This window comes from Rhinolophus sinicus, linkage group LG02 (genome assembly GCF_036562045.2).
Source record: "Rhinolophus sinicus isolate RSC01 linkage group LG02, ASM3656204v1, whole genome shotgun sequence".
Taxonomy (NCBI): domain Eukaryota; kingdom Metazoa; phylum Chordata; class Mammalia; order Chiroptera; family Rhinolophidae; genus Rhinolophus; species Rhinolophus sinicus.
In genome coordinates this window covers 69,148,945-69,176,185 of record NC_133752.1, presented here as the reverse complement: position 1 = coordinate 69,176,185, position 27,241 = coordinate 69,148,945, and the positions used below count along the sequence as shown (strand labels likewise).

General features: G+C 39.0%; 1 protein-coding gene across 3 annotated transcripts in view; it reads left to right on the top strand.

Annotated features, from left to right (window-relative positions):
- Window positions 1-27,241, top strand: part of CRACD (capping protein inhibiting regulator of actin dynamics) — a 257,288-nt gene that overhangs the window by 110,810 nt on the left and 119,237 nt on the right. For all 3 annotated transcript variants that reach the window (XM_019740144.2, XM_019740149.2, XM_074324517.1), the window contains exon 2: window positions 4,038-4,186. The gene's annotated coding sequence lies outside the window, so the exon portion shown is untranslated. The remainder of the gene's footprint in view (window positions 1-4,037; window positions 4,187-27,241) is intronic.

Below are 27,241 nucleotides of genomic sequence, written 5' to 3'. Positions count from 1 at the left end.
TAATTCTAGTACCCATCTGACACCATATACAGTTATTCCAATATTATTGACTATATTCCTTATGCTACACTTTGCATCCCCATGACTATTTTGTAACTGGCCATTTGTATGTCTTAATCCCTTCCCCTTTTTCACTCATATCCCCAACTCCCCTCCCGTCTGACAACCCTCAAAATGTTCTCTGATCTATGTGTTTGTTTTGTTTGTTCATTTAGTTGTTCTTTAGATTCCATATATAAGTGAAATCAAGGCATTTGTCTTTCTCTGACTGACTTACTCCACTCAGCATAATACTCTCTAGGTCCATCCATGTTGTTGTCCATGGCAAGATTTCATTCTTTTCTATGGCTAAGTACTATTCCAATGTATATAGGTACCACCTCTACTTTTTCCATGCACCCATTGATGGACTCCCCGGTTGCCTCCATATCTTGGCTACTGTAAGTAATGCTGCAGTGAACATGTGGATGCACCTATCCCTTCAAAGTAGTGTTTCGGGTTCCTTCAGATAAATACCCAGAAATGGTATTACTGGATCATTTTTTTTTCTCTTGTTATAGACTTTGTTTTAAAGTCTATTTTGTCTGGTATAACTATTGCTATCTCAGCTTTTTTTTTTTTTTTTGTCATTTCCATTTTTATAAAATATCTTTTTCATTCCTTTACTTTCAGTCTTTGTGTATCTATTGATCTGAAGTGAGACTCTTTTAGGCAGTATATGTAAGCGTTTTGTTTTCTTATCCATTCAGTCACCCTATGTCTTTTGATTGAAGTATTTAATGCATTGACATTTAAAGTAATTATAAGTAGATATGTAATTGTTGCCATTTTTCATTTGTATTTTTTCTTTTTTTCCCCTTCTTCTTAAATAAGTCTCTTTAACATTTCTTGTAATACTGGTTTGGTGGTGATGAACTCCTTTAGCTTTTCTTGTCTGGGAAGCTCTTTATCTGTCCTTCAATTCTAAATAATAGCGTAGCTGTGTAGAATAATCTTGGTTGTAAGTCATTGTTTTCATCACTTTGAATTATTTCCTGCCAATCCCTCCTGGCCTGCAAAATTCCTCTTGAGAAATCAGCTGACAGTCTTATGGGAGCTCCCTTGTAAGTAACTAAGGGCTTTTCTCTTGCTGCTTTTAAGATTCTTTCTTTATCTTTATCCTTTGGTATTTTAATTATGATGTGTCTTGGTGTGGGCCTCTTTGGGTTCATTCTTTTTGCGACTGTCTGAGCTTCCTGGGCTTGTATGTCTATTTCCTTCACCAGGTTAGGGAAGTTTTCCGTCATTATTTCTCCAAATAGGTTTTCAATTCGTTGCTGTCTCTCTTTTCCTTTTAGTATCCCTATAAGGCAAATGTTGGTATACTTGATGTCCTAGAGGCTCCTCATACTTTTGCATTCTTTTCTCTTTTTGTTGTTCTGATTGGGTGTTTTCTGCTACCTTCTAAATCACTGATTTGATCCTCTGTTCAATCTAATCTGTTGATTCCCTTTAATGTATTCTTCATTTTAGTTATTTTATTCTTAATTTCTGACTGTTTTCTTTTTTATATTTTCTATCTCCATTTTTATGTTTCCTATCTCTTTGTTGAAATTCTCACTCAGATCATTGAGCATATTACAACCAGTGTTTTGAACTCTGCATCTGATAGATTGCTTGTCTTCATTTTGTTTAGTTCTCTTCCTAGAGCTTTGTTCTGTTCTTTCATTTGGGACATGTTTCTTTTTCTCCCCATTTTGGCTGTCTGCCTGTCTTTGTTTCTATGTATTAGTTAGAGCTGCTGTGTCTCCCGGTCTTGACAGAATGGCCTGATATAACAGGTGTCCTGTGGGTCCCAGTGGTGCAGTCTCCTTGGTCACCTGAGCCAGAAGCTCCAGGTGTGTCCCTTGTGTGAGTTTTGTGTTCTCTCCGGTTGTAGTTGAGTCTTGGTTGTGGTTTGCACATCTGTGGGGGGGTTTGACCCTCAGGCTGATTGGTTGTGAGGACTGGCTGTGACTACAGTGGAGGAGCTGTTGTGCAGGGGCTGACCTTATGGAGCAGGATTCACTTTAGCAGGGCTCTGGTGCCTGCTCAGTCTGCCTTTAGGATATGTCATCCTCTGAGGCATTTGGGTGGTACTTCAATGTGGCCCAAAGTTGGCCATTGGGCGTGCCAGCCCTGAGGGCTCCTGGTAGGTGCCCTGCCACAGGCCAAATTCAGTCACAGACTGTACCCTGCCTGGGGCCACCTGGAATAAGCCACAAAGCAATCCGTAGATGACAGCCACCCACATTGTGCTTGCAGGTGCCTAGGAGAGGCCACACCATGAACCGAGGCTGGCTGCTGCCACTGCTAGGCTTGGGGCTGCTCAGCAAGAGGTACAGGGCACACCAAGGCCAGATGCTATTTGTTTGGGATTTGTCAACCTTTGAGAGATTTTAGAAAAGTTCGCAGCATGAGACAAGCAGACCTTTTGTATGGGAAAGCCAGTGGAAGTGGCTTGGGTGGGCCTGAAAGTTGGGTGGGGCAGAGTCTCAGGGAATCACCAGGGCAGACAAATGGTGTTCGCCACATTGATAGAGATTCAGATATAGTGGCTGCCTGCCTCTGCATTCTGGGAGGGGGGAGAGCTCAACAAAGAAATAATGGATTCTGCCAGCACTTTTGTCTGGGAGAAAGCTACCCCTCCAGCCCTCGCCTTGTAGCCAGACAATTCATTTCCTCCCTGTATATCCCTGGTGCCTTTCAAGCTACTGTTCCAGCGCTGGAGCTCAGAGGTAGTGAGTCCATCATGAGTAAGTCCATGCACAGACTCTTTAAGAGGAATGCCTGGGACTCCAGCAGACCTCTGTGTGAGTCAGCTACAATCTCTGCTGGTTTTCACAGCTAAAAGTTGTGGCAACTTCTCTTCCCAGTACTGGAATCCTGGGCTGGGGTGCTTGGTGTGGGACTAGGACCACTCGCTTCTCAGGGGAGATCTCTGCACCTAAGATATCCCTCCTGATTTTTAACTGCCACATGTGGGTGTGGGACCAGCCCATTCCCTCACCACCTGTGTCCTCCTTCCTACCAGTCTCGAGTTGGCTTCTTCTGTATACCCTTAGTTATAGGACTTCTGTTCAGCTAGACTTCAGGTGATTCTTAGTAATGGTTGTTCTGTAATTTGGTTGTAATTTTGATGTGGTCATGAGAGGATGCAAGCACAGGGTTTACATACTCTACCATCTTGAACAGAAATCCTAAACAGGTTTTTAAAATAATTTTTATCTAGTAATTCTAGTTGTTTTCAGTGGGAAGTTGGTCTGATACAAGCTAGTCCCTCATCACCAGAATTGGGACTCCTTCTTTGAGCCCACACAGTGAACAAAGGCCAGACAACCATTGTCATCCTGAGATTAGAAGTGATTTCTTCCTGTATCATTGCCCCAGAAAGTTGTCTTCTTTTTCTGGACTTTGCAAAGGGCATATTTGAATCTGGGGTTATTGCCCAGATATTTCCACTTTCATTTCAGTTAAAATCTGCAGTCATTATATCATGGTTTTCATTATGAAATATTTCATTATGAAATATTTAGAAGGGATTTTGCATGCACTACCCACAGGGAGGGAATTCATTAACCTAGTTAACTCTGTGATTGGTATTTGAATAAAAAGGTGCCTTCACTATCTTTAGGGGAGGACATAATCTAATGATGACTGCCTTCACTCCTGCTGGGTTGAATTTGTGTCTTCTAGCCCCTTGATTTTTAGCCAAACTACCATGAAGAATAAATGTGAGAATTCTGTATGTAAGAAGGATGGGAGCCTCAGTATTCATGGATCTAATTCTTTTATTCCCTTCAAAAGTGGAAACAGTTTATAATAAATGCTTTTAAGGCCCTACAATAAAATTAGGCTGTGAAATGCAAATTTAATATTACTAAACCTAATTGGGAAACGTCAGCAAAAAAGCTTTTGTACTGACTTCTGCCAAGGAATGGGCAAAAGATTAATTTTGAAGGCATTCATAGAGAGGATTAAAGATATAAAGCTCTTGATGTTTTGTTTTTTCTCAACAGTTCACAATAGCAGTGATTCCCAGACTGTCTCAACAATGTATACCATTTCCTGACACACTTAACACTGAAGGTGAATTCTCCTTTTTACAAGAAGAAAATTTTGGTGGAGAGCTACCCAACAAGGAAAGGACGTGTGGCTATTAAGATCGGTAAGTCGTTTGTTTAAAGGATGGGGAGGGAAGTAGCTTATGGAGAATATGCTAAAGAGTATTTCATGTATTGTGAATGGGATAAAAATGGATAGTGTGTATTTCACTAAATATCAAATTAAAAGATCCTTATCACTGATAGTCTTCTAATTCTAGATTTAATTCCCTGCTGTCTATTTACCAACTCAGTAAATTGGACAAGTCACTTAAAGTCTTTGAGCCCCAGTTCTTTCATGTATAAGAGAAAATTTCATATGAAAATGTTTTGCAAATGGGAGAGTGTAATATAAAAAGTGTAATTATCATGGTTTATTATTTTGTTTATTTTTTATATTGCTGTTATAAAATTCTATGGAATAGTTAGTGGGTTTGTGTCTCACGATGGGTTATATTTGTTATAACCCTATATATACACCTATATATAGGAAGTTATATAACTACCTATATTCGTTGTTATGACAAGCATTGTATTACGTATTTGAATACAATATTTTGTTTAATCCACACACCAAGGCTTGTAAGGTGAGTGTTATCCAAACCACAGTATTTCTCCTTCAGAGATGGGAGTCTCCTGGGAGTCACTTAAAAGAAGATCAAAACCATTCTGGTTTATCTTAATTTGGGAGATTTTATTGGATGGTGGGGATTTGAAGTTTTTAATTTTTGGTAATGTCTTACAATGCACATGTACAGCTTCTGTAATGATAAAGAGGTTAATTAGAAATAAATAATGGATATTTAAAAGTCCTTGTTGAGCATGTAATATGACTTAGATACTGTTCTAGATGTTTGTTCACATTATTGAGCAAAACAGATGAAGATCCTTGCCCCCATGGAGTTTATGTTCTAGCATGGAGGGGGACAGATAATAAATAATGCACATAATAGGTAAATTAGTAAATTACTAGGATATTAGGAGCCAATTAGGAAAAAAAAGAAAAAGTAGAGCTGAGTAAGGGGATTTCAGAGGACTGGGTGGGGTGGGAGTACAAATTGCATTATTACATGGAGTGGCCTGGGTTGGCCTCTCTGAGGGAGGCAGGAAGTCATGGGTTAGTCCTGGGTGGGTCCCAGGCAGAGGAAGCAGCTGATGCAAAGGTCCTAAGGAGGGAACATGGTGGTGGCTGGATGGGGGTGGTCATGACAGGTACAAAGAGAAGGCCAGTGTTCTGGAGCGCATTGAATGGGAAAGAAAGTATTGGGAGGTGAGTTTGGAGAGGGAGTGTTGGCTCCAGAGGAAATAATATCATTTCCTTGTTTTAGATACATAAGAAAAGTTAGCTTGTTTTCTTCTTGTGACCTGGTTCATTCTGTGTTTCCTCTGCAATGAAAACGTACACACACGTGCACACACACTAAATAAATTACACCTGCACCACTGTATTAGTGTCCTACGGCTGCTGTGACAAAGGACCATAATCTGTGTGACTTAAAATAACAGAAAAGGATTGTCTCACAGTTCTATAGGCTAGAAGTTTAGTCAAGGAAAGGGCAAGCTCCCTCTGAGACACTTAGGGAGGAATCCTTCCTTGCCTCTTAACAGCTCCTGGTGGTGACAGCCATCAATCCTTGGCATTCTCTGGTTTGCAGCTACATCACGCCAATCTCGGCTTCTGTTGCCGCATGGCATTTCCGTGTGTGTTTGTCTTCACATAGCCGGCTTCCCTCTTATGAGGACACCAGATATATTGGGTTAAGCGCCCACCCTTCTCTAGTATGATCTTCCTTTAACCATTAGTTCTGCAATTATCCTGTAAGTACTGGGGGTTAGGGTTCATTATACCTTCTGCGGGAACACAATTCAACCCATAACAGCCACCTTAAATAATAGACAATAAGTATTACTATTTCCCTCTTCCAAGTGGAAACACAGGCTCAGAGCACTTAAATATGTAACTTGTCCAAGGTCAGAGTCAGTTGCAGAAGGGCCAGGTCGGTGTGATTTTACCTTGCCACTCATGCAACACAGTAGCAGGGACATAGGACAGAGACGACAGGGAATTGCCCGGCTCAGGACAGGAATTGCACACATACAACATTACAGTCCCATCCATACTGTTTAACCCCAACATAGCTCAAAACTCACGCTCCCTCTGAGCAGTCCTATCAAAAGGAAAATATATGTTCCCTCCATAACCCGCTCCCCATTTTGCATTTCATTCCATCGCATGACAAACATAGGAAACAGATCCTTTTTCCCTCCCTTAGGAATTTTTCCAGAAATAATACTGCAATGTCTGTGTCGTGTGAACATTATGTGACAGGACCACATGTTTTTTTCTCACACAACATAGGGAAAAAAATATGGCTCTCTCAGTCAGTTGGCATATTGCAATAGGATTACAGGATTTTGAAAGCATTGAATATATTTTGCCTTCTCATTATATTTAATAAATTATTTCTTATTATGAAGCTTGTGTATCCTTTGTGAGCTTGAAATCAACACTAGAGCTTTATTTTAGACTTAGTCTTGAGGGATACACCTGAGAAAAGGAAGGACACACCAAAACGTAACTGAACACTATTCCATGAGCCACAGTGAAGCATGACGTCCCTGATCCCGGGTGAATGTAGATGAAGCCACTAGATGCTGTGGTCCCAGAGGAATGGCTAAATCTCATCAAAGAAAGCAAATGCTCAAAGCTGAGCGTTAAGTAAGTCTGGGAGGTGAGACAAAACCATGGTTGGAAAAATGTCATAAGGTCAAAAGTGGAAAGATCAGATCTATATCAAGTAGTATGTGAGACAAATTGAATGGTTCTAAAAATTGGGTGAGGGTTTCAGAGGAATTTGTCCATGGCCCTGACTGCACATTATGGGGTTTAGAGGGGGAAGGCGTTGGGTAAGACGGGGCAGTCCCTACCAGCTTTTCCTGAATATGGTTGTTAGCCATTTGTTGTTGTTGTTTTTGTTGTTACACAGTCTTGTAGTTTATTTTCAAGGTCTCTTCTCTTTATCTCTGTTCTCAATATGTTTTTATTTCCCCTTAAGTTCTTGGGCTTCTCTTTCCACTTAACAGCTAACTGCTTTGGATCTGTGTGTTGAAGCGTATGTTCTTCTTAGTATCAAAGGGAAGGAAAATAAGCTGCCTTTCTTCCAAAGATGCTTCTACTCTTTGTTAAAATCTATTTTCTCTGATCCTGAAAATGTGTGGAAAGAGTAAGGTCTTTATATTTTTCAGACTGAATTAAAATGACCTATAGTCGTTATCTGATGTCACCACCACAGAAGACCACGCCCTAGAACTCAGCTGGATCCCCCAGGGTGCCAGGGGGCTCAGAGTCTAGTAAACACAGGTGCACCCCATCCACTTCTGATTATCTAGCTGGCACTTTGCAACTGCAGATAAGCAGTTGCTGTTGCTGCTGATTGTGACAGACCAAGCAAGTCAGAGGTCATTGGTTTGAATTACTTCCCTGGTACAGATGTTCTGGGAAAATACTAGGCTTTTCACAAGAAAGGTCAAAAGGCCTTTAGAACTTAGAGACCTGTTTAATCCCTTTAACCCTGTGGACTAGGAATAAAATCTTCCTTATTTCCCGATAGTGGTAGATTGTTGAGCAACGAGAGGTAGTGAGGCCTTTAGTTAGAAAACACTTCATTATAAATGTTTTTTTAATTCAGGAAAAAGTCACATAACATGAAATTAGCCATTTTAAAGTTGAGCAATTCAGTGGCATTTAGTACATTCACAGTGTTGTACAATCACCACCTAAATCTCATCCCGAAACATTTTCATCACCCCCAAATAAAACACCATACCCATTAAGCAGTTACCCCCCATTTCTCTCAACCCTGGGAACCACCATTCTGCTTTCTGTCTCTGTGGATTTACCTACTCATATAATGAATAGCTGTTTCATATAAATGAAATCAAATACTGTGTGACTCTCTGTGTTTGGTAAGACAATTTATTTTTAATTACAAGTCATGTATGTTTTCAGTCTTATCATTACTCTGGGAGAGCTGGGGTGCCATGGGAGCGTTAACATCTCTCTAATTAGAACCTCCAAGGAGAAAACCTCTTCAGGATTACATACCTGCTTCACTCTTATTGCTGTTGGGTTTCTCTTGAGGAGACAAATAGCAGTTTAGAATTGAGTTACTGAATTTGTAAGGATATGAAGAATTTGACTTTAGTTATTTCACTTCTATACTGAGGCTCAAGTCCCTGCAGCACCTTCTCCCCCCACCTCCTATTTATGTCATTGTCTAGTGGTCTGAACACCCATTTATCCCATCATCCAAATGAACCTGTAATTGATATTTTGGCATCGGGGTAGCAAGAGATTATATTGCTAACCTAAGCAACAAAGCATAGACTTCCCCTCCCCCCACACCCCAGGTTGTTAAATGATACCAGCCGTTGAAGATGAAAATTTGAGAAATACTTTATACTCTCATCTCTCGGGGAGGCTCATCGTCCTCTCTCCTCCCTTCTCTCCCTGGTGAAATAAAGGCTGCTCAGGGAGGGTTCTGGGATATAGACAGCAGAGGCTTGAAATGAGATTCCTCTCTCCATCTGCCAGATGTAACCCAAGACGAGTTGCACAGATGAAGTTGGCAGAGAAATGGGGAACTGGATGATAAACAAGCTTCTGAGGGGACCAAAATTCTAGTTAAATACTTTTGCAAGAGCTAAAGAGCCTGCTGGTCTAATACTGCAAAACTCAAGAATTAAATTGGTGTAGTGCTAGTGGTTGCAGCCCGTGCAACCTCTGTAAGTCTCTTTAGACCCCCTGGGAGTATTATTAACATGCGCTGTAGGACGACAGTTAAATCCAGGACAAATTATGACCTGTCTCCTTCAAATGGTGATTATCATGTACTATGTATTATGTGCTAGGAGTGATTGAATCATCAATATGTGTTCCAAAATATCTCTTCTAGAAGCCTGAAAATAGCACCTTCAGCGTAACTAATGGGTTTGACCACCAAGTAAATAATATGGTATGGGACATTTTTGTTGATTCCTCTCCCCTCTCTCCTCCATTCTCCTTCCTTCTCTCATCTTTCCCTCCCTCCATTAACATGTATGGAACTTGCTGTGTGCCAGACACTGTCCTAAAAGTTAAGGATATGCAGTAAGATCCTGCCATCTAGGGGTTCATGGTCATTCCCTCCTTCCTGTTTTCTCTCCACGGCATTATGTTCTCCAGCTGCCACAAAGAACTGGCGTTGTGTGCTCTCTGACTCCCACAGTAGGAAGTAGCTTCTACAAGCCAGAATCCTTCCTGCCTTTGAGCCATTGGATCTGGCATTGCCCTAGCAGAACTTTATTGAATTAAACTCAGATATGTAAACAGATAACTGGATAAAATGTGATTAGTGATATTTGAGAGAGTTTTGTACAGAGTGCCGGGAAGCAGAAAGGGCAGAGGAAACAACTGCCAAAGGGAGCCAGAGGGCCTCCCGCAGGTGTCACTTGAGCTGCCTTGAAAGATGAGAAGGTGTTTGCCAGACAAACAAGGGGGGCGCACAATCTCCAGAGGTCACATGTATGTGAAGGTTTCTGGGGAAGGGACCTTTGATTCTCTAAATCCTGCCTTTTCTTTCTTTAATGAAACTTCAGGAAATAACTGCTTAATTGGCCAGTAGCTTTGAATCAAGTTCAGGGGCATCTCTTCCAGAAAGTCGTAGCCTTGTTTCTTCTAGGGGCTAAAAGCCCCCCTCCTACCTACCCCAAAATTTTATTGAATTCTTTACCCCTAAAATGCTACCTGTTTTAATCTTCCTTTTCCTGTTAAAATAAATTTTAAAAGAATTATTTCCTTTTCTAAATTGGCTTAAGTGGAGCCAAGATTTTATTTTGGAGAGGAGGAAAACTTTTTTTCTCTTCTAGGTTCTTTGGCTGACCTAATAATTAAATTGACATAAACCAGATTAACAGGAAAAAACAGGTTTCCTACGCACAAGAACTCCACAAAGACATAAAAGGCTCACGCGCAATCAGGCAGTGGAGGCTTCTGTGCCAGCCTGAGCATAGGAGAAGGGGGTAGGAGCTGGGACTTCAAAGGGCAGGAAAACAGGTCGCAGGAAGATGGGAAGAGCAAATGTTAGGTAAATACATGTTTGCAAGCCACGCAGATAAGTCTTTTTAATAGAAAATGTTTTCTCTGGTAATAGTTCTCTTCTTGTTATAGGTCCCCTATCTAAATTATTTTAGGCAGTTAAGGGGGAAGTAAAAAGCTCTTCCCAAGTCTTTTGGACCTCGATTGTCTTCAGCTCACAATAATCCACATGGCACATTCTGAGGCAGCCTGCCTAAACTCCGTCAACTTTCATGATCCTTTCACCCTTTCAACAAGCAAACACTAAATGGCTCTCACAGAAAACGCACTGGTCTGGAGCCTAGGCTTACAAAGAACAAACAGTGAGATAGTTTCTGCTCCCAAGGAGACTAAAATTGGCACCAAACAGGAAGCCAACGTCAGCACAGAAATGGGCCTCCTTTACTGTTTACTATTAAGGCGAAGTCTTTTGGTTACATCCATGCACACAGAATTGGCACTGAAACGCTTTGAAGTAGATGGCTCTGTTTCCAAACTGAAATTCCGAGGTCCAATGAAGAAAACTATACTTACCACTGGTAGATTTACCAGGAAAAGGAAAAAGCATCTCAGTCTAACCTTTATTGCGCACATATTTAAAGAAACCTTAGAAAGTCCATTCCATGTGAAAAAACAACAACAAAAACCCTCCTGAAAGAGCATTTAAGACAGAACTTAAATTTTATATTAAGTATTTGGTTATATATACTTACATATTTCCAAACTGTCTATTTATTTATGTGTGATGAATATTGGTATTTTTGTGGGACTTAATAATTCTCTAGAACCAGAACCCCAATTTAGAATTCTGATGATCGCACAGATAAGGATGTGGCTTGCTTAGTAAGGCTTGTCTTGCTTTCCTCATCTAAGGACAACTTAGTTCTTGAGTTGGTTAGTGCCTACAATAGGTAAGTTGCTCACCCTGATGCTACGATTTCACAATGCCCTCCCTTTCTTCTCTCTCTGTATCTCTTCTGGTCAATAGCTAAGCAGTATGTGAAGGACAAATTCAAATGCCAGCTCCTTCCTAATTTGTTCTCTGACACCTTGCTCCAAGAAATGATTCAATTTTTCCTCCAGACTTCCACAGCAGTTGGTCTCCCCCTGCCCCATGCTCCCATTTCAGATGCACACACAGAGAACCTAACATTTCTACCTCGTTTACAATTTTTGGTAAATATGTCCTATCCCCTATTAAATGATAATTTCCTTGGAGTCCGTAATATTTTCTTTAGGTCTTTATACATCATCCTTTCTTCCCTCATCCCAATACCTGTCACAAGGTAAAGCCATGATGGGCCCTCAATAATAGTTCACTGAATGATGTCAGTTGATAGAAGTTCAATTTAGATAAGTGTGTCCAGGCCCGTCTGTATCCCTTCCAGATGCCATCATCCACAGCATAAATCCATTGTTTCCCAAAGTAGGTTCCATGAACAATAATTGTGAGGAATGTTAAAAAATAGTTCTTAAAATGTGGATGGTTAAATACTTTGGGCAAATTCTGGTTTAAACAAAATTAAACAGGATTCTTTATTGTAGAGCTTCTCAAATTACAGGCATTGAGAAGGCAATATAGTGAATAATGCTTCCCCAAATTATTTGACCACCGAAACCTTGATAATTTTTCTCTATTGCTGCTGTAACAAATATAAAGTTAGTGGTTCAAAACAACACAAGTTTGTTATCTTATAGTTCTGGAGGTCGGAAGTCTAAAATGAGTCAGCAGGTCTAGGCTCCTTCTGGATACTTGAGGAGAGAATCCCTTTCCTTGCCTGCTCTAGGTTCTAGAGGCCACCTTGGCTTGTGGCCCCTTCCTCCATCTTCAAAGCTAGCAATGTAGCATTTCCCCTTCTCTCTCTCTGTATCTCTTCTGGTCAATAGCTAAGCTGTATGTGAAGGACAAATTCAAATGCCAGCTCCTTCCTAATTCGTTCTCTGACATCTTGCTCCAAGAAATGATTCAATTTTTCCTCCAGACTTCCACAGCAGTTGGTCTCCCCCTGCCCCATGCTCCCATTTCAGATGCACACACAGAGAACCTAACATTTCTACCTCGTTTACAATTTTTGGTAAATATGTCCTATCCCCTATTAAATGATAATTTCCTTGGAGTCCGTAATATTTTCTTTAGGTCTTTATACATCATCCTTTCTTCCCTCATCCCAATACCTGTCACAAGGTAAAGCATGATGGGCCCTCAATAATAGTTCACTGAATGATGTCAGTTGATAGAAGTTCAATTTAGATAAGTGTGTCCAGGCCCGTCTGTATCCCTTCCAGATGCCATCATCCACAGCATAAATCCATTGTTTCCCAAAGTAGGTTCCATGAACAATAATTGTGAGGAATGTTAAAAAATAGTTCTTAAAATGTGGATGGTTAAATACTTTGGGCAAATTCTGGTTTAAACAAAATTAAACAGGATTCTTTATTGTAGAGCTTCTCAAATTACAGGCATTGAGAAGGCAATATAGTGAATAATGCTTCCCCAAATTATTTGACCACCGAAACCTTGATAATTTTTCTCTATTGCTGCTGTAACAAATATAAAGTTAGTGGTTCAAAACAATACAAGTTTGTTATCTTATAGTTCTGGAGGTCGGAAGTCTAAAATGAGTCAGCAGGTCTAGGCTTCTTCTGGATACTTGAGGAGAGAATCCCTTTCCTTGCCTGCTCTAGGTTCTAGAGGCCACCTTGGCTTGTGGCCCCTTCCTCCATCTTCAAAGCTAGCAATGTAGCATTTCCCCTTCTCTCTCTCTCTGTATCTCCCTCTTCCCCCAGTCTTCCCCTCCCCCCTCTCTCCCTCTCCCTTTGCCTCTGCTTCTGTCATTACATCTCCTCCTGTGACATTGTTGCCTCCCTCTTCAAAGGTTGACTGTGACTGCATTGGGTCTATCTGGAAAATCCAGGATAATCTTTTCATCTCAACATTCTTAACTTAATCGAATCTGCAAAGTCCCTTTGGCATGGAAGGTAGCATAGTCATAGTTTCCAGGGGTTAGAAAGTGGCCAACTCTGGGGGGCCATTATTCTTCTGCCTACCCCAGGACATGTGTTCTGCAGCAGCCCTGCAGCAGTTAGGGAAATAAGCCCTTCGTTCCTCGGTGGAGCTCGGGGTGGAATACCACAACCACTACTTACAACATTATTTGTAAGGAAAAATGAATTCTAAGTTGTGATGCAAAACCAATTCACATCCTATGCACAACCATGGATAAACTGTGAACTCTGTGTAGTAACCTCAGCGATTGTAACAGTAAAGATCACCAGTGGCCTTCCTGCACGGGAATCTGTGGAACCTCTCTTCTCTCACAGTCCCAGATTTATAGCCCTTGTTTTCACAGTACGAGACAAGTAGCGTGATAGAACTACCTGGTTGGATGTTTTTTTCCTGTCAGTTTTTCAAGACCTTTTAAACTATAAATAAATATGAACTATAAATAAATACATTGAAAGAAGAGCAAAACTCATCATTTTGTAATGAGTTTTTACTCTTTGTTCAAGAAGGTATACTGTGCTAGCAGTCTTATTTTAATCATATTGTACCTACTGCTCTGTACATTTCAGCAACATTATCCAGTACCTGAGTCGGAAAGCATGAGACAAGTGTTAAAATAGAAACAAAGTATACGAGAAGGTCAGTAGTGTTGTGAAGATGGGAGGAGGTTGACTAGAAGGAAGAGGAGAGAAGTGAACAAGAGGTGAAAAAAAAGCTGGGCAAGGAGTAGAAAAATGACTTAAAATACAGCAGGGCTTTGGGAAAAATGAAAAACATGTATATTGTCCTATGTAGAAGAAATCAAGTAATCTAAGGAAGATATTTGATTTCAAATAAGTAGAATGAGAAGACTTTTTCCTGGTCTCAAAAAAATAAACTTTATCTTTCAAAATAGAAGCATGGAGAGCTCTGAAATTCCACATAGAATTATGATATCAGACATTAAAGGGAAGTGGTATAAGACTGATTAATACCAGCCTCCCTTCACCTGACACAGACAACGGTAGCGCATAAGACTGGGTGTCCCTCCAGGACAGGGGCAGCCTGTGGTTGATCTCTCTGAGTCCCTAGCCCGAGCACATAGTTTGTCATGTTGCCATAATGTTTATTGAACACCAAATAAAATGATTGCAGAGTTAGTCCCTTCCTGCACAAGGCAGCACTGATTCATTTGGAAGAAATTATTGAAAAGAAATTGATAAGGCAGGGGCGGTGTGTGAGAAGAGAAATATAAAAAGTATGACATGAAATAGACTATTGAGATTTTCAAAGAATTTGTCATAACATTTTCTTCCCAAATTGTTCATTTCACTACAGCATATAATTTTCCACCAAAAAAACAAATGCATTATCCTTAGAGAACAACAAAAGTATATTGAGATTACATGTTGATGTTAAGTAATGAGAATCATTGTTCAACTAAATGGCAAATTGCTACTTCCTGTCTGCCCACCCTTGTGTGCATGATCTCAGGGAATCACTTGCAAATAATCAGATTGGCAAATACTAAATCAAAGAATGCATATAGCCTACTACGTATTATTTAGAAGATCTGGAAGAAGAGTTTCTATTTTTCTTTTTTTTTAAATATTCCGGTACTAAAGCATTCTTTATTCTGACTCTGTTGAGATAATAAAATTGCCGAAGACAGATTATGATTTATGCTTCTTTTTTATCCCCAATGTGCATAGTCCGATATTGTAGACTTTATTGGCATTCAGTAAGCAGTTGATGACTTGGATTAAATGGAAAAATATACCAATATGAGCACTATGAAAGTCAGTGTGAGTAGGCATAAAATGATTAGAAACACATTCCCATATACAATGAATTCTATTGATATATTTTCCCAACTCTTTACTAACATTACACCATCAGATAGGTGGATTGTAAAAGACAAATTCGAATTCATAGGCAATACTTTGCATTATACAGTGGTGACAGATCCTACAAAAGAAAACGTGTAACTGATTTCAGGCCAATCCAGTAGAGGACAGTTGTAAGTCAGGCCCAAGAAATTGCATTCAAAAGCCATATTGTGACATTCACAGCAACGTGACAGTGGTAATAAAGAAAAAAAAAAGTAGTGAAGCTTCAAAATCTCCAGGTCTTCAGTGAGAATGGGATTTTAGGTTACCACTAACAGAGAAGTTACGCTAAGGAAGCAGCTAACAGATGAATAAAAGAAATCAAAATTGAATACAGAATTATTAATCTTACAGCCTATGTTTCAGAGGTAAGCAAAATGAAGAGTGAAAATAGGGGAAATAGGGACAGTTCTCTGAAAGTTTATCGGCCTCCTCCAGTGGTTTGAACCTCTTGGATAAATCTGGCCAAGTCTAACCTGAGAGATGACCTTTGTGTTGAGACTGTTAATTGTCATAGCAATAAATTCAATAACATTAAGAGAAGGATGGAAGTAATCAATTAGGAATTTTTAAAGGAAGAGACTTTCGTTGTAATGCTGATAAGAGGTACAAGAAAAGAATTCATTTTCATCTTTCTATTTGAGGTTTTTTTCATGGGTGATGTTATTCTTTTAAAAGAATAAGACTTTGGAAAGGAACAGGTCGTAAAAAGGATATTTTGAATGTAAGGAAATACTTCATACTATGATGTAGAAGTAGGGAGGATATACGGCTTGCTTAATATGGTCGCTGTGGCAGGATATGGGCATTCCAAGGCGCAGAGGGGAGCATAGTCAGAACATGGCTAAACATGTAGGGAAAAGATGCACAAATACTTCATGGCAAAATGTGGTAAGAAACAGCTGGTGAAAGTTATACCAATTACGAAGATCAAACCCTGAAAGTTTATGGAAATGCAGAGAAGTGAGTGCTTCAGAAATGTACCTGAAAAAGTACAGGAAAGGTTAAAAAATATGACATTGTGTTTTTAAGACAATTTAGGTGATTATTTATACCAAGTAGGAAGATGGATGCCAAAGGAACCTATGGCATAAGCTAGCAAAGCATGTGGAATGTAATGGAAATGTGTTATACCTGGCAAAGCAGGAGGATAAAAATTGACCTATACATTAAATGTTTTAGCAATTATTTTTGCCTTAATTTGATAATGCAGGATATTTTTTTCCCTTATAAACAACCTCTGTAAGAATAAATATCTAGAGAAGTTTGAATTACTTGGAAAATAATGTGGGAGCCAAAGAAAAGATCATCATCATTATGATGGTGATGCTGATGGTGATGTTTTATAAACCTGTTGTGTTATCCTGAAAATATGAGACATTAGACTGTAATAACAGAATGCAGATCTTTAGATAATAGCATTTGAAACAGAAGATATGTGAGAGAGTTGTAAATTTGGCAAGATATATTTTTCTTATGCATAGTTTGGGAATTACGAGTATGCAGTTTCATCCCGTATAAACAGTGACTCTATTAATATTAAAAAAGAAAGCATCCCTGAACTAACCCTGCCTTTTGTTTTCAGGTATGTGGAATACAGTCACTTTTTCCCCAGTGCAGGGGTCAGCAGTTTGATGGAGACTGTAATTCAGCGAATGTGCAGTTTTATAGACTGTGAAATACAATAATTTCAATGTTTTATTACAGGTATCACGTTGTTTCCTCCATCTCTTCCATTTTATTACATATTATATGCATCAACATGGTGAAAGACAACGTGCTGTCACTGAAGTGGAAGATGGAGGACAGAATTGATAATATAAGGGTGGGGCACATTTCCCCCCATTTTCATAAGCTTTGTGCTCATAGATTGCATGATGTACTTTTTATTTCAGTCACGTTTAACAAAATCATGGCCATGGAGGAAATTAAACTTACACAGAGTGTCCATGATGAGGTTCTCAGTGCTGATGTTTCAGGTATGGTACAAACTCTGAGTTGCATGTTAAAGAGACAGAAGCCATCTTTTTCCCTGTTGTTTTTAGTGTAAAAAACAACAACCTGGTTTTAATCATAAACGACTTGTACAGTAACCTCCACTGTCGGGGGCACAACAGAGGCCCCCAGAAGTAAGCAAAGCAGAGCAGAGGCAGCTAGAACAGACGTCATTCATCCTCTAACTCAGCAGGGAGCTTCTTAGGCTTTCGCTCCGCACTTAATGATGCTCTCTTTCCATTTAATTCTATCATGCTTGATCGTCTAATTTCCTATCTCACAGACACAAGGAGCCTGTGCTAAACTAGAAAGGAGAAGGAATTATGAGAATCACACTCACCGACCCCTAATAAGAAGTGGCAGCTAAAAACATGAAAGGAGGGAGAATACTTATTTTATTATTTATTTGTTTGTTAGTTTTATGGAAGGGTCAGTGAGGCTGGGAAACGGTGATGGTGGCAATGCATGGTGAAGGCAGGAGGTAGTCAGAGTCTGCAAACAAATCTGAGATTGGCGATGGGGTGGGGGGCTCTTGAAATGGGCCAGAACCCAGATCTTCCCACCTCCTCCAATTCACCCCAGAATACGTACTTTAAAATAGGCACAAAAATGTTTTAAGCAGAAGGGCCACTGATTGGGACAGACCGTCCTGTCTACTTCAGTTTCTCAAGACAGCATTTTATTGCATCTAAGCTTCGTAGTAGTAGCCCTGAAACATCAAGGACATTTATATTCTATTTACTGTATAATCCATTCTAGAAAAATTTCTCTTCAAAATGCTTTAGTTTTTAAAAATTTTGTTCCTGATGGAGATAACACTTAGTTAACCTCATCCTTCAATAATACCATATAAATGAGAATTATCATAATATAATACATTGAATGAGCCCTAAAATATATCTATTTTTATTACTAGTGATCAGAACATTTTGATTTTAAACTCCTATTTCAATTTCTTTTTTCAAATTTCCTTCACCTGAGTTCCATGTACACTACCGATGACTGGGGTTACCCTACCTTTCTTGGAAGAGATAAAAAGGACGTGAGTACACTAGTTCATTCTTGCTGATCAATTTCCTGGGTGTTAGGTGCCTTTTTTTTTTTTTTAATCCCAAGAAGTTTCTCTCCATTTCAAAAAAATTGTAGGTTGCAATAGCATATTTGGAAGTTTTACACTTTTCAGGAAAGTAGATATCAAAATTAGGGTATATGAGAACTTTGGAAGACATTCTGCATTATGTCTGCAATAAATTTCTCTTCCTCTGTCCTTACCTATTTCTTACCAACACACACCCTTGGGTCAATATGACTTTATAGTATGTTTGTGAAAGCCTGGCCAAGACTAATTTATGTGACTCATACTGTGAAGGTTTTACTACATCTCTAGGGAGGTGACAAAGTCTGTTAGGTCTCCATATTTCCTTATTGTATAGGGAGGACTTTTGATTTCTTTTAATTTTTAGAAAATGTATTTTATTTTTCTTGATTAGATGATTCCCTTGACTACATTATTTCTTATCTTTCCTCATTGGAAATCACAAATTTACTTTGTGTGATTCATCTACACAGTTCTACAGTTATTTGTTGTCATTTGAGGTATAAAGGAGTTGATTCCTCAAGTTTCTTTTATTTAAACCCCAAATAAACCATGTTCCATTCTGGGGTTAGAAAAAAGAGTGTATGTACTGCCGTATAAATAACGGCAGTATACCTGCCGTATAGTATAAGCTTTCATTTCTTTGAGACATGAGAAGTTGTGTAGCTCACTGACCATGAACATCAAAAGAAGATAGAAGATACTCTCTCCTGTGGGGATTTTTTTTTTTATCATAAGTCTTTGACATTAGCGTTGACTCTAGCATTTACTTGGGGAAGAAACAGATCCATAATGACCTCATTCCTATTCTCCTTTAATACAGCAAGATATTTCTGTCTGTACCGTGGATGGTGTAGGTGGTAGTATTTTGAATGGAAATAGGGAGAAAGAGAAAGGAAAGGAAGGAAAAAAAGGGAAAAAGGAAAAGCAGAACTGCTTAGTCTCTGTGAATAAGTAGATATGTAAAACCTTCATAAACAGAGCTCTGATTCTCTACTTATGATAAATTTTTATTACCTACTGTATCCCAGGCACTGTGTGCTAATGTCACTCACAAGTATCATTTTTCTTAGAGCCATGACCATGTTCTTTTAATGGCCACAATATAGAGAAGAAAATTTGTGCCTTCCCAATGCTGACTTTGAATGGAACATTTGTGCCCTTAAAGTTGAAGGAGAAAATAAATGGTATAGAAGAAATAATCTTTAAAATGAGACCAAAGTATTAACCTTAGGGTACCAGCTTTTGTCTTGGTGTTTGGTGATTCAAATTTAGTATAATCTGTACAGCCATAGAGCACTTAGGTTCAGTCAAAAATTTCCTATGTTTTTCATTCATCAAATGGGTTCCCTTGTAGTATATCAGCTTCTGGGTTTTTGTTTGTGTTTTGCTGGGCTCCTTCTCAACTTTTCCAGAGGAGGATGGCATTTTGGGGAGGTCAGCCCCCACAGCTTGATGGATAGCAGGCAAGACAAATCCTAAAGAGAGTTGTGTCCAGTCACAGACGCTCCCCCTAAGTTACGTTGGGAAGATGATCTGAAAAATCAGCCACTTGCATGATATGTAGCGCACAGAACTATCAAGGCAGCAAACTAAAAGCAGAAGAAATGCTGAAATTTTGTGGCAAATACTAAGTATTTTTCGTGCTTTCATTAGTACATTAATTTAGGTGTAAGGAACAGGCTTGGTTAGGGAACCTAACATTTCTTTATGCTCTTCCTTTGAAGTCTCAACAATTTTGATGTGACTTATGCCTCACTCCCTAAAAACTTCTCAAGTTTCCTTCCAGAAAGAAGTGTTCTCTCCCCTGAGCTTCCAAGGACAGATTTCACATCACTGAAAGTTGTTTTAAACTTCTGACTTGTAGGATCCCAAGTTGGGGGTAGTGGCTCTTTCTGTAGACCAGACCGCCACAATGCAAAACTAGTCTTTTCTTCCCATTTATCATTTGGGAATTAAAATGGATTTTATCTTTATTATTTCAAAGAGTAAACTTTAAAACATTCAGAAGTCTATTTTTACCAAATTCATTATAGTAAAACAGTTTTAGTTATATCTTGATGATTACTCTTGCTTAGCATCCTAGATGCAGTATTCGTTGCAAGTTCTCCCGTTCCTTTTGACTTAGCACACAAGTAGAAAATTGTGAAAGAATAGCCCGCCCTCAGCTCTCATCCATTACATTACACTAATGATAAATGGAACTAATTTATTCTCTATAGGTTTTTAAATAACCTAGAACAGTTTTTTTCTATGAAATAGTGCTACACAAGGAAGTTTTCATTAATTATCAGCTGGGACCCCAGAACTAAGCCAGAATAGAAAGAGAAGGAATGGGTATCTCTTCTAATATTAATAAGCATAGTGAGAGCATAGATCATTCTACACAGAATCTGTAAGTTGTTCACGGTAAAAGTAACCCAGAAGTATCACTCATTTCACTGATGCTTTAAGAAGCCACTTTCAACTACTCATCAGCTATCACTGCCAAAACAAGGGGCTGCGACTGGCTTGTCACGCTGTAGCTTTTATGTACTCCACTGCGTTTCAAAATCTGCAACATAAAATTAACAGAAAATTAACAAAGAATGAACTAGTTGTTTTTTTTCTAAATACACTTTATTTTTTTAGAACAGTTTTAGGTTCACTGCAAAATTGAGAAGAAAGTACAGAGTTTCAATTTACTTCTTGCCCCCAGTGTGCTACTTTAACTTAAAATTTTTACTTTAAAAAAAAAACTTTATTGAGATATAATGCACATATCATAAAATTACCATTTTAAAGTGTACAAATCTGTGATTTTTTTAATATGTTCATGGAATTATGCGACCATCACCATTGTGTAATTTCAGAATTAAAATTTACTTTTATATGACAAAATTAATATACGATAGAGAGAATTTAAACGAAAGAAGAAAAAAAATCTCCCAAATTCACCATTCTAACCAAACTCTTGTCATTTTTCTGTGTGCATTTTTATATTAGTCTTTTTAAAATATCCAGATAATTTTACAAAGAATGATGAGAATATTCTGTGCAATTATTTTAAAATTTTCTAGTGAGAGTTCATGGCTCTGTCTCTTTAAGGCTGCTCACAGTGTGATGGGGTGTGCTGTGCTTCTTACTGCTGTGTGTACACATGAAATTATTCAAGTGAAGAGAATAACTTCATGGCTACGTATGCTGTGGTGTGATGCTTTCCATTAAGCCATCTCTCTGGGTATTCAGCATCCCGGAGCACTGTTACAGATTTAGATTTTGGTCATTAGTAATAGATAGATGTCTTTTATTCCCTTGTGCTATGGTGTGAAAACATTAAAAGCTTAAATTCACTAATAAAGCTGATATTTCCTTAGACGATGCTGTCCGCTCTAAGTAAGGGCACACAGCACTGGGCATTTTGAAGGAGTGATTGCAACTGGCATCAGTGAGAGGGACTGAGCAATGAGATGTAAGAGTGAATGAGGGAAAGACAGTCAGTAGAAACTGACATAGTGGATCTGTACACATTTACAGAAGTTTCATAAAGGACCAAAACATATGTGAAAAGATGCTTTGCGGATGTGAATGAAAACATTTTTTCTATAATCAGATTAAGAATTATTAAAAAATTGATAATGTTAAGTGCAATAAAGGATGTGGGAAATGAGGTACTCATTTTATGAAAGTGTACTTGATGAATCTTTTAAGAGGGTAATTTGATGGCATTTATTAAGATTTAAAATGTCTATCCTCTTTAATTGAAAAATAACACTGAAGAATTTTACAGAAGTGATGTGATAGCATTGTAAATAAAAAATACATGTTCAAAGATATTCGTTGAAGCCATGTTTGCAATAGCAAGAAATTGGAAACAGTCTATTGCTTAGCAATAGGAAAATTGGCTAAGTAAATCATGTTCAGACAATCCTTCAAAAGGACAAGGTCCTATATGAAGGTGTGACTATTAAGTTTGCAAACTTGTTGCAATGCTGTTGCTAACCTTTTTTGATATCAGAGGGATTATTCATTATGAATTTGTACCAACTAGACAAATAGTTAACCAGGCTTACTATTTGGAAGTGCTGAAAACGTGTGAAAAAGTTGGACAACCTGAATTTTTGCCAACAATTTATGGCTCTTGAATCATGACAATACACCAGCTCACACGGCACTGTCCGTGAGGGAGTTTTTAGTCAGTGAACAAATAACTGTATTGAAACACCCTCCCTACTCACCTGGTCTGGCCCCCAGTGGCTTCTTTCTTAACCTAAAGATAAAGGAAATATTGAAAGGAAGACATTTTGATGACATTCAGGACATCAAGGGTAATACGACTATAGCTCTGATAGCCATTCCAGAAAACAAGTTCCAAAATTGCTTTGAAGGGTGGACTAGATGCTGGCGTCAGTGCATAGCTTCCCAAGGGGAGTACTTTGAAGGTGACCATAGTGATATTCAGCAATGAGGTATGGAGCACTTTTTCTAAGATGAATTTGCGAATGTAATTTTCAGACCTCGTATGTACTCCCCAGTGCAGATGTACATGATACACTTTTATGTGAAAAAGTGGAAATATTATAATCCCCTTTTAATTTAAAAAGAATGTATTTGTAGATAAGTCTGTGTGCAGGAAAACGGGGGTTGGGAGACATTTTACTTTTTATTTTATATGATTTATTCAATTGATTGGATTATGAGTGATTTCTACTCCCCCCTCTCCCCGTGCTTTTCAAACCCGAACTTTGAATAATTAAGTGACATTCTTAAGGCTTTCAGAGATGAAAGAATACAACAATTTGAGCTAGGCTGTCAAATATTGCCAAGTAGAACCCTTAAGAAACCAACTTGAATGAATAGGTAAAAATTACTTCTAATTAGTATTTTGGCAGTTTATATGGAAAGAGATATTTCTAAAGTATATGGAAATAGTTTTTACTCAGGTTATATCTTTTGAAATAATTTTTATTTTTTCTAATCATAAAAGTAAAATATCATTATAAAACATTTTGAAAAATAAGACTATAAAGAAGATAAAAATTACCTATAATTCCATTACCTAGAGATCCGGTAGGCTAAGTCTTAAAGCCTCATTTCTGCTATCAATGTAAAATTTCAAAAAGATTTTATCTTCACGATGATAGTACATTTCACCCTAGTCACTTGTCTAATTGCTGAATTAGACAAGTGGGGGGATACATAGAATCTTAATGAAATTTCCTGCATGTTTCCTATAAAAAATTAGCTTTGATAATATTGCGCATTATAATAAGAATTAAAAGAGAAGGCTAGAAATGCTGAAAGGTAAAAAGAAGGAGGTAGGTCAGACAAGTATGACAATCAAATCCTAAAATTTCACATTACTGAGGAGGGAGTAAAAGTATCTGTGACCAAACCAGCCAATAAAGAAATTTCTCTTTGCTCCCCTCCTGCTGCCTTGTGCTGGCAGCCTGCCAATAATCATCGAAGGGCTGGTGACAATGGAAAGGACCATCACTGACCTGGAGTCTTGTGTTATTTGGTACCTGGAGAACAATTCCCCGAGGGACTCAGATCCTCACAATATACTCATAGTTACAGGAGGAGCAATTGGGTTGCAAAGTTAACCACCACGGCAGTACAACTTACATCTTCCCTTTTCCATAGCAGGCCTTGGGTGCTCTGTCATCATTGATTCTTAGATTACAGGCGGGTCTGGTTAGTAGCTTTTTGAGGTTCCTTCCTCTCTTCACCCCCAAGTCCAGAATTGCATGTTGAACTGTACTCCCAGAGGCTGCAGTATTGAGAAGTTTCTAACTCCTTAGCACTTTACTGTGCCGTCTTCACCGTAGTGCATAGCTACAGAATTTGTAGGGTCCAGTGCAGAGTGAAACTGTGGGCCCCTTGTTCAAAAATTAAGAATTTTAAGAGTACAAACAAAGCATTAAAACAAATATAGGCCCCTTGGGACTGCACATGTTGCATGCCCAGCCGCACCTCCAGACCAGAGGTATCCGATTACTGAGAGGGCACGTAGATAGTACACCAATTCTCCGGCTTTTTTTTTTTTATTTCATCTGGTACCTACCTCTATATTGGGTTACTGGCATTCTAATCCATGGGACAAAACTGTTCTTTGAGAATGAGGCACAGGTATTGTAGGGAAAGCAAAACATTATTTTTCCTACTACCCTCCTAGTGCCCTATAAATTGGACTGACAAGACAAGCAAGAGAAAAACAAACAGAATTCTATTAACATGTGCGTTGTTCTTACATGGGAGTACCCAGAGATAACTAACTCCAAGAGGTGGTTAGAACTTTGGCTTATATAGCATCTTAGCAAAAGAACAATTTTTAGAGAAGAAGACAGAGAATGGACTTTGAGTTTCTAGGGGCAGCAAATTGTCAGAAGGCAACTATATGAGGAAACCAATGGAAGATAAGAGCTAGTTGGTCAGGTTTGTTATATAGATTCTTCTGGTGCCATCTCCAGGCTGATGAGGTTCTAAACTTGTCTCTGGTGGTTAACTTTTGTCCTTTCTAGGAGAGAGGGAGTAGAGGACATCTTTGTAAATTTATATCCTGCTTTTAGGCAAATAGGAAGAGGGCAGAAAGCTCTTGTGTCTGCTTCTTCTCAGTTGCCTTCAGCTCAAAATAATCCTTATGCTAAAGTGGCATATTCTGGAGTGACATTTTCTGCTATCCTACAGTGTCCTCTCTGGGCACATGCAGCCCCGTGTGGCCATGACTGGAAACCTTGTGCATAATCAAAAAAGACTGCCCTTCCTTCAGGCCCAATGCTGGGGTACCTGGCCTGGCACTTGGTGGGCAGCAAGCTGGATTTCATTCGCCGCTAGCATGCTTCGCTAGGCATCCTAATGTAGGGAACAGCCTGCAAAATCCTGCAGTCACCTTGCCTAAGGGACAACCTGGCTGCTCTCTTGCCACAGAGTGGCAAGATGGCTAAGCTAGAAAGTCCCTTCTCCTTCATAGTTCCCACATGACAACCCAAATCCCTTGATCTGGGGTCCTCGAGTACCTAGGCTTCCCCTGGTTTGCACTCCAGGCTTTAGCTCTTTGCCCTTTTTGTTGGTTGTTTTTGCTCAGTTATTTTTAACATTCCTTTTCTTGTGACGGAAAAGAGTCTATTATTGGGACCTAGCAATCCAGTTACCTGGCTTCACTGAATGAGTTTTAGTAGCAGACAGACCCATTTAGTAGCAGACAGATCCATTAGACTCTTGTTTCATCTTTCTAAGTTGGTGGGGTTTTTTCAGGTCTCCTAAAAGAATACATGTTTCAACTCGAAAAGGAATTAATGAAATACAAAAAGAGAAAAATGAATTATTATAATCTTTATAGTCTTTTGTAATTCCTGGCTAGCTTTGTCTGAGAATAAGCCAGGGAAACGTGAAGAGTGAGGTAAGAAGAAAAGAGCAAGCAAAGTCAGATTCTTGAGAGGCTTTTATAACGGCTCTGACATTAAAAATTAAAAGGACATCAGATTTCCTTCCTTTTTCACACCCACCAAAAATAAATAATGTACACACCCAGAAGCAATTACGGGAGATGGAATTCTGTTTGTATTGCTCTTTTAAAGCGCCTCATATATTCCTACCATGAAATGATATTGGGATAGCAAAGAGCCAAGCTGAGTGGCCAGCTACACGCACGCCTCACCTGGGATTCTGACTGCAGTATTTCGGAGGAGTCGATTGAGGCAGGACAGGGACTGTGGGAATGTACTTGAAAAAACCTGAAATCATCCAAAACTGACTACTAAGCCCCCATGAACGTTTCTAAGCTCTCTTATAACCAATTTAAACGTTCTTTTGTATGTGAATGTGCAACCCTGTGTGTGCGTGCACGCCCGCCCTCGGAGAGAGGGCTAGAAATGAAAACTCCAGGACTCATGATAGAAAAAAAAAAGCGTTCTTTTATGTACTTGCTTAGATCCTCAGATTTGTTTGCCATTTTTTGTGGCAAATATTCTGGGTCTATGGTGTTGAAGCACTTCAGTACTCTGATGGCTCAGGATTGTTGTACCTATGAACTTAGAGATATTCTATGTGAACAGTTTTATAAACAAAGATATATGATATGCATGCCTGTGTGCTTGCTCGTCTTTTCTCTAGACAAATCCGGAATTTATAGGTATATGAGATTTTTGCTATTTTTGATTTTTATTTGGAAACTAACTTTTATTCTTCCATATTGCTTCATTCCTGATAAAAACATTGAATCTCTAGTTTAACATAAATTAACATGTACTTAATTTACTAGTTTGGATACAAGCTTCACCATGCAGCGCAGAGCCCCAAATAATTGTAGGTTAAATATGGTAGAGATTTATTTCTCTGTCTTGTGACTGCTCAGGGTTAGATGGTTCAGGAAGAGTATAGTGGTGACTCTCCTCCATAAGGACATCTGGGACCTAAGTTCCTTCTCCTTGTTGCTTGGTCCTCCCTAGTACGTGTTCGAGAAGTCTTGCTACCATGTCCATGCCCAAGGCACCAGGATGGAGGAAGGTGAAGCAAAATGACACATGCCTTTCCTTTAAACACACATCCTGGAAATTGCCTATATCCCAAGAGCCAGAAGTTACCCACAAACTCTTTAGTGGGTGGCCAGGTTCCCTGATGAAAATCATGGAGTTTAACATCATTGAGCAAAGGGAGAATGGCTACTGGGACACATCTGTCAGTCTCTGTCATATCTTTAAAGTCATATTCTGCTCATTATATTTTGAACCCAGATCACTAACTCTTGTATGACATAATTAGCTTATTAAGAAGTTAGACACAAAAATCAGACTTTAATTGCAAATGGCTTCTGTTGTCACAAGTAGAGTGTGATTACTTGCCGGTGGCTACCTGTGGTGCTATGTTAGGAAGGACTGTGGGGCTGTACTTGCACTGAGCAGGAAAATAATTACATGACCAATCAGTGATACCTGCCCTGGGCACAGGATGGGAGAATAATGTCTTGTACCTGGTATCTTTAGTCTTAATTCAGAGATCAATTTCTATAAAGTCATAGATTTTATCATTGGCCTCACTATTAGAGATACTTTCTTTTTTCCC